This window comes from Rhododendron vialii, chromosome 3a, assembly GCF_030253575.1.
Source record: "Rhododendron vialii isolate Sample 1 chromosome 3a, ASM3025357v1".
In the NCBI taxonomy this organism is placed as follows: domain Eukaryota; kingdom Viridiplantae; phylum Streptophyta; class Magnoliopsida; order Ericales; family Ericaceae; genus Rhododendron; species Rhododendron vialii.
Window position 1 is genome coordinate 9,166,193 of NC_080559.1, and position 14,139 is coordinate 9,180,331.

The 14,139-nt window shown below is 37.6% G+C and overlaps 1 pseudogene; it reads right to left on the reverse strand.

The window, feature by feature from the left end:
- Positions 1–9,213: 9,213 nt before the first annotated feature.
- Positions 9,214–13,120, reverse strand: LOC131318876 (1-aminocyclopropane-1-carboxylate oxidase homolog; annotated as a pseudogene).
- Between the last annotated feature and the right edge of the window lie 1,019 nt (positions 13,121–14,139).

Consider the following 14,139-nt stretch of genomic DNA (forward strand, 5'->3'; position numbering starts at 1 on the left):
TGCTTAGATTTGCTCTTATGTTGTTACATGCAAACCATTAACTGGTGTATTTAGATCCTGAGCCTGATTTAGTTAATGCATAGCACTGGCGGGTATGCATCTTCAAATGTTGGATGGATGGTGTTTTTTGTTTTATCAAGTCTTATGCGTTTTGTTGGGGAAAGAAAAGCTGTTAGGGATTTTTTAAGATAGGGAAAGGGAAGCTAGGGGGAACATATGTTAAGTTCATAACTAACTATGCACACAGAGAGATGATAAAAGATTATGTATTTTCAGGCTCATCTATTTAATTGTTTGATTCGTTGATATAGTAGTTGAATTTTGGGGACTTCATTAAGCCTCTTGGGATGGGGTGTCTAGCTTGAGCTCGATCCTACTTTATTTTACTTTAAAGGAAACTGATTTCTGCTCCTATTTCGGACATGACACCATAATAGGGGTGTTGAATTTTAAAATTTAGTGTATATATTCATGTCCTTTTTGTGGAATCAATAGTAGGGAAGACTGGTTTAGTTTAATTGTATTAATAACAATCCACATCGTGCCTTTGGGCACAAGCAATTCATAGAACACAAGCTTTAACTCTAGAATATTGATGCTCCATTGCAAAGGGATATTCATATAACAACCACATTGCTTAAAACCAAGTTTTGTATATCTATGAGTAAAGCTCAGTGGAATAGGTTGTGGGAAGTTATGAGATTTTCTTGAAAAAATTAACCTAATTTGGTTAGGTGAGTCGCCAATACTCCTAGAAATTGCCATATCCGTTTTGGACACTCCAAATACACTAGAGACACCGGGAACATGTACGTGTCCATTAGATTTTAATATGATTAATGGTGGGACGAGCCGGGGACACAATAATGTGAATTATAAAATTTAAAAGCTTTGTGTTGGATTAAAGTCTTCGAGAAATACGAGTTTACATATCACTATAACATTATTTCCATAGCTCTTCGGCTATAGTTCCTATCTATTTTTTATAAACTTTTTTTAGTTTCTATGCGAACAGGAGGTGAATTGAAGTGATAGTAAAGGGAGCATTGCTGGAAAGTTGAACTGATAGTAACGGGTTTTGTCAGATTTTAGCGGTAAGCACCTTCTGGCACGACACAATCCCTATGGATTGTCATCGGATTATGTTTACCATAGTAGGATCGTGTCGTTATAAGTTCGGGAAAAAAATCTGATTATATAACCTTTTGTACTGATTTGTGGTGTGCTTGGTTAGGTAACTTATTGACTATTCTATGGAATGAAGGCAACAACTCTTTGGTAGTACGTGATTTTTGCGTTTGGTTTTGATTTTGGTTTCTGTTAGGTAATTTGCACACGGAATTATGCTTTCTATCATGGTCCCTATCTCGATCAGCTTGATTTTTATCTAGGAGTTTTGGCGAAGATCCTCAATATTGAAAGATGCCATTTTGAAAGTGTAGAGTTGAAGGTTAAAGTTGGACGATGCAACCATTCATTTGTTGTATCACATGCTTAATGCTGAACGATTCTATGACACGTTATTCTTACTATGGTATTATGAGTAGTTCTGTGAATCTCATATGATGTGTTTGTGGTGTTGTTAAAAAGGGTTGCTAGGACAGTAATATTGGGTAAACGTAGGAAATCCACAACAATATCAGCTTGGTATTACCAGTTTTGGGGGATCTATTTTGATCTTTCTTCTCAGGCGGCGGAACCATTTTCTTTTAATTTCTTGATGTTCATATCTAAGGCGGCATGTCTATTTTTTTACTCTGTTGTTGTCTTTGTTTCCAACCCATTTGTAATTCTAGATAGTTACAAGCTCGCCATTACATCGCGCCGTGCCTTCAGGCACAGGCAATTTCTAGTATATATATATGGGCATCCAGCCAAAAGGAAAAAGTTAGTAGGCTGGGTAGCAGCCAAAAGAAATCAGTAGAATAAAAACCCCTCTCTCTCTTTTTCTCCGTTATTTCTCTCTCTTTCGGAAGAATTTTCGGTGCCAAGTAGGTACCACGTGGAGCCCGCTCGTATATTTAAGCCGTCAATTTCGTGTTTGAACGGCTCAGATTTGAAGAAAGAAAGTGTTGGATGAAAAAAGAGAAAGTTTCAATCTGAGCCGTCTAAAAGTGTATCGGACAACTCGGATGCGCCGAACAGATACCATGTAGGATATACCCGCTCGGCACTGAAAAATCTCTCCTCACTTTCTGTCTTTCCTTTTTCATTTCTTAGCCAATTTGCGCAACCCACTTCCCTCTAGAATAATTTCCTTTACCAGCATATTTCTCTTCGGGGCTTGGCCCTTGTAATCTGTTTGTGTTCCGTTTGTAATGAATTTAGTTTTCAATTAAAATTCCTTATTTCAATTCTGTTTATATATTTTTAGTCTGTTAAATAATTTTCATTAATGAGTAAAGATTGAGGTTTGGTTGTGGGAATTCGCAAACTATTCAGCTGTTTCTCGCACCAAACTTAAATCTAAGGTTGATATTAGTGCAGTTCCCTTAAAGGTTGAGAACGGTACGCCTTTGGCTTACCTCCATTGTAAACACCTTTTTGGCGCGCACTCGTACCGATCTTTTATAATCGCACTAATAATAATTAATTATATTTTTAGTTGTTTCTAACCATTCCTTGGCAAGTCCTTTGTCAATGGAGGGGTAGTCGTATAAGTATGGTCGCGGGGTGATTAGTACACCGTGACCAGACCGGACACGTTCTGCTCCTGTTTCGAAATAATAATGAAAATGCAATTTTAGGTTAGCAAAGAATTTTCGTTAGACGAACCTGAGTATTGTCGGAGCCTATGAGTGGTGGGGAACGGGAGACCAAAACTTGTCCTCCGCTGCGCATGGGTGAACGACGACCATAAAGGTTCGCATCTTTCGGGGTAGTTTTTTCTCTCTAAAGTCAAACGTTTTTAAGAACACCAAATGGAGCAGACAAGTCTAGGACTGGTTACGAGTGCTATGAACCCTACGTCCGTACCTCTTTTTTAATTATTTAAAGAAAACCAAACAATTTCCTAGGTTTAGTTAATCTTTTCATCAAACGACAAGGGGTGGCCGCCTAAAAACCAGTTTAACTAGTAGTAACCCAAGTTTTGGTTCAGCACACATCACTGTCTCTGTGGATTCTCCGATCTTACCAGATATTGTGTTATGTCGATCCCAGCCCTACGCTTGGGGCAACCTGTTATTTTAGGTTTAGGAATCCACGAAAGCAACGATGAAATATTTCGTCATTAAAAAGTGAATAATTGGTGATGAAATTTTTTTCCTTGCCTATTGTGTTTTTTGATGACGAAAATTTTTGACATCAATTATTTCTTTTGGCGACGAAAAAATTCGTCACCGATGGGTCACATCGGTGACGAAAATTTTCGTCACCAATGTAAGAAATCGGTGACGGAATTTTTCGTTGCAAAAGACGTTTTCATATGAGAAAAAAATCTCTCTTTCTTACTCCTACTGGGTTTTGAACCCAAATCCCTTGAGTTTTTCGCACAAGATTCGACCAATCACACCACACACACTTTTCAATATATATTTGAAATATCTAATATATAACATATATGTTTAACATGAAAATATATTTCGAATGTAGTTTTGAACCTTTAAACATTAAAACTAGCAATTTTGATAAACATGAAAGTTATAGGCATTTGAATTATTGTTCAAACCCAATTCGAATCATCTCAATCGGAGTTCTTAGTAAAAAGTTATGTTCGAAATACATTTGTGACAAAGCACAATTCATAAATTTCGTCACCAAAGGTACCCATTTGACGACAAAATATATTTTTCGTGGCCGAACTGTTAAAATGGTGAGAAAATTATTTTTCATCACCAAAGTTAAGTATTTGGTGACGAAAAAAATATTTTGTTACTAAATTGGTCCCATTTGGCGACGAAAAATAATTTAGTCACATATTTTAAGCTTTCGGCGATGGAAAATGTATTTCATCGCCAAATGGATATCTTTGGTGATGAAAATATTTTTTTTGGTCACTAAACAGGTATAATTGGTGACAAAATTATTTCGTCACGGAAGTTGTCAAACCAGTGACGAAATTAAATTTCGTCGCTACTTTTTCGTCACCAAATTTCATTTTTCTTGTAGTGTATCCGGGCTAGATGTCCGAAGCCCTGAAATTAACAAGCGAGCAAACCCTCTAATGACTCCAAGATTTGAAATGTTTGACCTTTGGCATCATCAAAGGCAGGTGTTAAAAAAGGGTCAAGTACTTACTTGCTTTCGAACTTTTTTCGTCTTATTTCAACTTTGATGTATATTGTTAAACTTTTTCGATTTCTACAAACGATTTAATCCAAAAATTGACCCGAATCTACTAAGAATTATAAGAAAACAAAGAAAAAACCCGTCACAAAGGCCTAAAAAATTAGGCCCAACAACACAAAGCTAAGAGTCATATGTTGGAATATCCTTATGTGAGATATAGGAATACACACATATGTATATATATTCGTCTTGATCGGAGTGTAATTTATCTCACCATGTTTGAGTTTACTTTTTGCATAGAGCTTTTCGTCATACTCCTATTAGATAGTCACCTCTGAATGAAAATTCCGGAGTCACCCATCAACATTTGTGTTAGAAAGATCAATGACGGGTATTCCAGTGGACGTGGAAGAGGATTTAAGACGGGAGAGAGATTCATGGAGGTGTACAAAAAACTTAGGAGGTGTTTCAACTAAACTATATGTACTAAATGGACTAAAAAGCTCATATTTTCACAAATTTATGGGAATGTCATTCTTTTCATAATCATCAACTAAAATACCATTTAGCAAAAAAAACTTGATTTTTGTCATTGGCCTAAAGAAAAAAATATAGCTAAAACGCACCCTAGAAATGGTGGTGATGCCGGAATCAGACACACCTTCGACACCAATCCTTGGTTCATCATACTGCTTCACTTCTAGCTTCATCCGGTCATAACTGGTAATCGTACGGGCGGCTGCAATTTCTTCCTCCTCCATTGGATGTTATGTATGTATGTATGTTTTTTTCTATATATGCACGACTGACTTTACCATCTAGAGTACTGTGGATCTTTAACTATATAATCTCAAATTAGTCGAGGTTCGCGTATACTGATATATATGAACACTCTCGTCAAAAACATTATCCTATGCAGGAGTACTCTTGGCTTAGTGAGACTAACAATAGCTAGCTTTATAGAATTATTATATACTTGTCCGGCCCAAATCTTCTGTCCACTTTGGCCTTTTGGGACGTTTCAAAATGCTTCTTAATTTAGAAGAATTAAAGTGCTAAATCTATAACCAACTCGAGCCAGGGCTCTTACATGTCTCTAGGAGATTAGGAGTTCGAGTCTTTTTATCTGCGTGTGGATGTTCTTCCATTGGAATGATTTCTTTTCCTAATGGGGACTTGTAGATGGGTTTATATATAGTGGTTGAATTGCTGTGCTTATCTTGTAAATTCTCACACAATTAATATAGTGTCTCGTGATTTGTACTTTGTAATTTATACATGATGTAATAACCTCTCATATCGATTGAAAAAAAAGGTGCTAAAATCTATAATCTTTTGCTCCTGTTATTTACTTATTCAATTCAATTTTGGCCAAGGGTAAATGGTAATTATGTTAAGAGGAACTTAAATAATGGCCGCCTAACTTTGAACGTCCCCTTTTGGTCGTGTTTGGCTTCTCCCCTGTAGCCTTGGATTCTAAGAACCACTATCGCTGAATCGGGGATGGTGTTGTGTTGTACCGTGCTATGCACATTCGGATCGTCTGTTCAGCAATTCAACTGCTCAAATTTCATGTCCACCATCCGAGCATTCGAGCCGTTCATTACCGAGATAAAACCTAGACCGTTGAATTGCCGAACGGACGGCCGGATGTGCACAACACTCCATTGCTGACTAGTTAGTTCTACTTATCGTAAACTTTCATTTTTTCTTTGTAGACAATATACTTTTGACATTTGAAAGGCACCTAGCTTCATCACAATTTAATCACCAAACTTTCATTTCTTTGTAGACCGAAGATTTTGACATTCCTGAAAGGAAAAAAAAACAAATAAATAAAAAACTGAGTGTTAAGGCTTTGAAGGGTTCCTCCACCATCTGTCTTACAGCTTTAGGCTCTAAGGAAATGGCTTGAACCGGGGGCGGCCCAACTTCATTGGAAGCCCGAGGCGAAATCTGAGTGTGAAGCCTTTAAAATCCTCCAATTGGACCCGCCGCTCAGATAAATTAAGCCGACTACATTACTGATCCGTCCACTTTTTAATTTCCTTAGTCTAACATTTTTCATCACCAAAAATATATATTGATAACTAGATAAAGGATACATCGAAGAAAGAAAAAGAAAGAACGGCACACAAACACAAACCCATGGGTGCACCATGTAGCAAGAGCAAAGCCAAAGAGGAAAAAAAACACAACCTCCAACGAAATATAGAGGGCAACCTCATATTGCTCTTCCGATATTCATTAGTATTAGTCGGTATTGGGTTGTCTAAATCTGAAGTCATCAACGAGCAAGGCAAACAACGGACCAACACTGTAATCTTCCCGATAGGTAGTAGCGCAATGTCCATAGTAGAAGTCCGAATTCAAGCCATGTATATATGCTTATTTAAAATTCTGGGATATATATATATATATATATATATATATATATATATATATATATATATATATATATAGTCCCATTCTCCTAAGGACCACCTTATTTTAATAAAATAAGGACCTCCCTTTTCCGATCAAATTTTGATGATCCGAGCCGCTCAATATATTCAGATTGTGATCTTATGGGTATCCGCGAGAAATCAGCAAAAAAAAAACTGGGAAGGGCTTCATCCGAGCAGTTTTTATTATGTTTTTATCAAACGGTTCAAATAAAAACTGCTCAAATCAAGCCCTTTACGGTCTTTTTTTTTTGCCGATTTCTCGCGGGTACCCTTAAAATCACGTTCTAAACACATTGAGCGGCTCGGATCATCGAAATTCAATCGGAAAATGGGAGAAATGGGGAGGTCCTTATTTTAGTTAAAATAAGGACATCTTTATTTGAAAATAACTGTATATATATATATATATATATATATATATATATATATATATATATATATTTTAGGCGCAACCAATACAGTCATACAATCTTCTTCATTCGGTAGATCATGAAAACTACTGTGAGAAAATCACACAAATTTCTGTGTCATGCTTTTCTGTTAGCATTCTTTCCTTTATTTATTCTTTCGTGCTTTTCTTGTGTATTGGTTGAGCGATTTCAAAACATATCTCTTTTAATCTTGAATATATATTATACAGTATTCTTTGAAGAATTATCTTTTTCCATTTCGGTGCTACTATTGTATCATGGTTAGAACATGAGAGAGAATAATATGTCTCGTAAAACAAAAATAAATATTTAAAAAATAAGAACCTTAGCGAAACAGAGCGTTACAGTGGAAGGAGGGACAAACCTGTGCAGCTGTAATTCCTTTGATTAATTTCAAAACGGTCTCCCAAATTGAGCTGTTGATTCAGGTGAACTTTCCTCCCTCTTAGGGTTTCTAATTCTTCAGTCGGTCATTGTAGCAATTGTTTTCCACTTGGATCAAGCCACACCTTCCTCGGGATTGTCTACGACACACAAAAGAAAAAAACGAAAATGTTGAGATCCATGAAAGATAAATTGACGGTTCAGATTTATAGTGATCAAATATCAGCATGTACAACTTGAACTCCAACTCATCATTTCTAAACATCCTCCTGAGCAGTATCCGATTCATTAGCCCATCCCCGGCCACAAGATCCTTCTATTTTTACCCGCATTGTAAAACGTCTTTGATAGGGGTGTTCAAGAAAACCGCCCGAACCGTAGAACCGATCCGATCCGGACCGAACCGTCTTATTTGGTCAGGTTCTGCGGATCTACAGTCAGGTTATGGTTCCAAAAAAATAAGAATCATTAATTTTGGTTCGGTTATTGGTTCTCAATTAATGAACCGTGGTTAGAACCGAACCGAACCGTTTAAAACTAAAATAATATAGATATACATATGTGTGTGTAATTAAATAAGTATTTGAATTTGGTAGGTTAATCTTTTCCTTGCTAAACTTAATTTATTTAGAGATGAAATTTCATTTATTAGGAAAACTTTTATTTTCTTCCTTCCTTTCTTATTCCAACAGATTATCTTGTTATTTCTTTAATTTTATGAGTTCATATTTTGTGAATAAGTGTTTGGATGCTTATTGGATAGAACCGGAACCGGACCAAAATCGGACCGGTCTTGCGGTTTGGTTCTGGTTAGGTTCCATGCATATACTGGTTAGGTTCTGGTTCTCAATTTTCTAGAACCGTTTGAAATGGTTCGGTTACTGGTTTTCTAGAGAACCGGACCAATCCAGACCGTGTACACCCCTAGTCTTTGAGGCGTAAAAATTCCCCTAGTCGTACCTCAAGCCGGCCCAACTGTCAATGGAAGTATTATCCGGTACGTATCTATCCTTTTCTCGGAAATACGTCCCGATCGTGTGGTACTCGTACCTTGTCACATCGAGGCTCACTTTCAACACATGCTTAATATTTCCCTCAATAAAAGGCATCACAACCGAGGAGGACAAACATCGATCCCAACAAGATTAACACACAAGCCTTACACAACCACACGCCATCCACGATCCAGAAATAGAGGTTTTGGCAAGTACCAAACACAAACGAAACAGAAGGAAAAACCAATGCACCAAAAGGTAGTTACAATCTCCCCAACTGAGTCAATCGTGCACTTTCGAATTCTCAATAATACATCTCCAATATAACGTTTAACCAATGTTATCAATAACGTTCCGTACCGGCCGGTATATACCGTTTTTGACAAAATTCGGTATCCTATACCTCTAATTCCATTTCGGCTCAAATACCGGTCTGTACCGGCCGGTACCGCGGACATACCGGTCAGTACCGGCCGATACTGGATAGTACCGGACTACTTTTAAATTTATTTTTTTCTTCAAGTACCGGACGGTACCGGGCAAATACCGGATGGTACCGGACAAATACCGAAATTTTTATTTTTTATTTATTTTAAAAAAGTGTATATTATACTATAAATTCTTTTAAGTAAGAAAATAACACTAATAGCGATCAATCCGAAACGGTACCCGGTATTTGACCGGTACCGGTACATACCGTACCAGTAGGAAAACCGATACCCTGATCCGTACGGTATTCAGAACATTGTGTTTAACATTATTCCAACTCTCACAATACAGGAATCTAACCACAAATACTTCTATTGTTATTGACCTGACTGATCCCCTCATTTAAATTATCTAATTTGGACACCTGAATTAGTTCTTCCCATAATAACCATTCAATTAAAACCAACGATATGCAAAGTTTCTTATATCTCGAAAGTTCTTGTGTCTCACACCATAAGTTTCTCGACAAGGGACTTGCTATCCAACCCCTTGCTAAAGAAGTTGTCGTGAAATTCCTTGACGGTGAAGTTTTGATACCGGGCCGGACTCTCTGGCGTGACCAACTCTGGAAGAGGCCCGTAGCGACGGGATTCCACCCGTTTGTCCATGTTGAAGAATTCGACTATTGAGATTCGTTCGAAGAGTTGGCTAGCACCCGATGCTTCACGCTACTGTACTCACCATTAGAGATAATCTGCAACACAAATTGATGGAGGCTGTTAGTACACTTCATACGATATGCATGAAAAATCTAATCACGTAGTATTTTTTTCATTTTCAACAAAAATTTGTTTGAAATCCGAAAAACGAATGATCAATGCTTCTCTATTTCGGGAGAACACAACAGAATATATTGGATACTAATATTACTGAACATAAAGTGGAGGATAACAAAGAGTATAAACATTTCGGAGATGTACAACCCTAAAGCCGTACATATCGCTAGAGCTCCAATCCCAGGAAACTCAGGGCGTGTTTGATAGGAGGTTTGGAGGGGAGGATTGGATTAATAATCCCATGGGGTTGTTAATACCTTGTTTGGTTAGGTTTTTGTAGGGGGGATTAGTTATCCCATGGGATTGTTAATCCCCCAAAATGGGGGTATTAGCAATACCATGGGGGGGGTGTTACTAATAATCCCATCCCCATGGGATTGAGCAATACATGCTTAAAAACCCACTTCAATCCCAATCCCAATCCTAATCCTAGCCAAAACAAACATGTTATTTACAATCCCTTCCCATTCTCAATCGAATCCCAATCCTAATCCCGTGCAAAACAAACATGAATAAATAATTCATCTCCTCATTAATAATCCCACCTCATTCTCAATCCCAATCCTAATCCCATATCATTACGAATCCCCTCAAAACGAAATCTGCAATCAAACACGCCCTCAATACCTTAATTTTTTACTGTTTCGTCATCCATGTTTTTCATCTTTAGTGATTTTTTGTCAAATTTTTTACTTCTTTTTACTTTTTGGATGTACATAGCGTATCTTTATTCAAAAAATAAAAGAGTTTATTAAAATGTTAAAAAAATTTACTAAAGACAAAAAAATACGCAAACCTATAAAACTTTTTTATCTCAAAACTGCAAATCAAACACAATGTAAACACTCAACAAGATGATCTTTATTAACCCCAAGGGGTTGGGCAAATGGTTTTGACGTGGATTTAGGTGTTTGCTCAATTCTAAGGTTTCAGTGTTGATTCTCTTTGCCAACAACTCTTGGGACCATGGGTCACCTCACTCCCAAGCGTTAGCATGTGAAACGGCTGAGGAATGGACTGTAGAGATTAGTCCGAGGTACGTGCAAGCTGATCCGAAATACCCTACATTACTATAAAAAAAAATCTTTATTTTTTCTCCAACTCTTTCTTCTCTACTTTCCATCACATCATTATCACTCGTTTACATTGGTATTTATAGCCTCCTAGTGTTACGAATCTAGCCAAGTATATGAATCTCTACATTCATGACCATTCATCTACGTATATATGAATACTTCAACTAGACTCTTCAATTACATACATGAACAACATCATTCATGTATCGCGTGTCTACACAATTCTTTACAATTCACAAATTCTTAAAATCAAGTTTACTTTTCCAGCAAAATTAGTTTTTGAGGTTTCATAACAAAACTAATGACAAAAATATAAACTCCCTCTATACGTCCAATTTGATAATGTATTACGAAAAGACGTGTAATTAATATTTTGGATAAAAAAATCAAGCACCGCCATTCATAGTTTTTTAATATGTTCGCACTATATTAAAGAATTAATCAAGATATTTTGGTGCGAAGAAACTCAAAAAATTATGTGCAGAAGAACTTTATTTTTTGATCCAAAAATAGCCCTTATCGATAAAAAATTACAAATTTTTAGTATAAAAGTAACGATATAAAATAAAATGTAGCATGAATGATCGGTCCTACAAATAATTTTTTATGAAGTGATTCAATATGAACCACATAAATATGTGCCTATGGTACACACCTTAAAGAGGCGTGTATTGAAGATTTTTCCAATTATAGTGGACTATCATTTTGAGACGGATGAGACACTAATTTGTGTATAACTAGTACTTATTCTTCCATTCCGCTAAGATAAATGAGTAGTTATTTTTTAAATAAAATAACAACCTTCGGCCTAATAACTTCCATTACCTGAAGAGCATCTCCAATGTTAATAATCAACGACCCAGGGACGGGCTTAACATCCACCCACTCTCCACCATGCTTCACTTGCAACCCAACCACTTGATTCTCCAACAATACCGTCAATACCCCTGGATCCGTGTGGTGGTTAAGCCCCAGCGTCAAATCCGGCTGAGGGCAAAACGGGTAGTACACCCCCGCAATTGTCTTGGTGAACAAAAGCCCCGCCTCCCTCAGCTTTCCCGCCGCCACTCCCAGCCCTTCCGACAACAGCTCCGCAACCGTCTCCGCCACCATCGTGGCCTCATTATCCCAGGCCACGATCTCCGACCGACACACATCCGGGATCTGGTCGACGTCAGCTGGCTCCGGCGACATCCACACGTGGACGAAGTCGTGCCAGCTGGCGGCCTTCGACCGGAATAAGTCGTTGTTGGTTGCGTACATTACGCCGCTCTGCTCTGTCCGGACGTAGTGCTTTGCTTTCAGCTCTTGGGGTTGCTCGTGGAATGATTTGCTGGATTCTATTGTCTTGTTGAGAACTGAAAAGGAAAAAATCAATGAAACAGTTATGTGTGTAAGGGGGTGTGGCGGTGGGAATGAGAGATGCTATCAAGCACGGGGTGGTTGGCAGTGGTGCCTAGCGGCCGATTCAGCCGCTTATCTTGGCATGAACGGCTTTAATCTAATCTAACTGGATAAAGATTCGAGCCGTCCGTTTCTCGAATTAATATTCGAGCCGTCGATTGACGAGATAAACGACCGGATTAACCACTCGACACTGCTGCCAAGCGGGGTGCTTGGCAGCATCTCCGAGTCTGAGGTGGGTGTGGCACCTGGGGAATCAATAGGCACGTTGTCAAACCTTGTATATGTGTGTCATGCTTTCTTTTCTTGCGTACGTTTTCATTCAATTTAATTTTCTCATGCATTACGAGGATAAAAATAAATAAAATCTGTAAAATAAGAGAAGAAAAGGCATTGAGAGAGTCTCAAAGAATACGCAATACGCTCCTACTACTGCTACTCACCCACATAACCAAAACTCAATTCTGCTTTTCTCAACTATCTACTGATTTTTAATCGAACTTACCCGAAACGGGTACGCCGTGGTTGATCACTTGGAAGAAACCCCAGTTCTTGGCGGCTTCTCGGAGCTCGTCCACTATCCTTGGCCGGTGATCAGGGGAGTTCATTCGAGAAAGATCAATGAGGGGAATTCCGGCATGATCTTCCGAACAAGGCTTCAGAGTAGAGCGAACTTCCGGCATCTGTACGAAGAATTTAGGGACCGTTGTGATGCCGGAATCGGTGAGACCTTTCACACCCATTTTGGTTTCGTCAAATTCTTTCACTTCCTTCATGCGATTGTATTCGGCTGATGAACTCACGGCTGCCATTTCTCTCCGACGGTTTGTAAGTAGTGGTGCTGGGGATCTACTCAGTTGTATTTCATAGGAGTGTTACAGATATAGGTAGATGTGAAAATCTATTTAACGAGGGTTCCGTGAATAGTTGTTTACGGACATGAGTCGCAACCGTCCAAGAATGTTTTGGACGGTCCGGATTTGGATTAAATTTTTCCAAGAAAGAATTAAATTATTCCCCGAAAAAGTTTCATTTAAATCCAGACCGTCTAATTAAGCTGAAATGGATGACCGAGATTACGCGACTCCGTGAATAAAAATAAGAGATTCATGGAGTCTCCGTGAATAAGCCAACCTCTAGGTAGATATATACATGTAGAGAAAATATGTTCCTTTTCTAGACGGGGGAGAGTGAGTGGAAACCGAGGGCAGTTCTAGGATTTTGACGGTCGGCTTGATAGACCTCTATTTTTTATCCGAACGTATATTTATTAGTATATTATAGAGTTTTTGCTTTTTAATACATTATATTTATACATTAAAATAATTCTAATCTAATGAAATTAAAGTATATCAATCATTTTATTTTTTTCTTTAGACTACTTCAATAATCCCGTTCTTTATTTTTTATTTTTATGAAAGTAATTGAGAAATAAAAATATAAAATAACTGGTTTTTTATCAAATCAAACCAAAAAAATTAGGATTATAAGTAGTTATATATATACGAATAATTATCAATAATATTCAAAATCAAGTATATGCAAAATAGAAATTTTAAAACTCGGGGACTCGGCTCCCCGAACTCCAACATAGCTCCGCCCCCGGTGGAAACATCTCTTCGTGTCAAAATAGTTGGGTCAAAAATTACTTTTTAACTAGCCTCCACGTGTTTTGTTTTTTTTTTCCAAGGAATATCAACTTGCTTTAGAAGACGTATGAGATTTGACAAAGCCATAGTTGGAGTCAAATTTGGCACACAAAATGACTCCTCTTTTTTTTTACAGCAAAGAAATTTTTGCGTGTCGTACTGCCTAACTATAAGGCTGCGTTCTTTTGGCCTTAACTTAAATTTGAAAATTTTGTCTATATTTGGATTTTTTTTTCATTTTTTAGTTTTGCGCCAAAT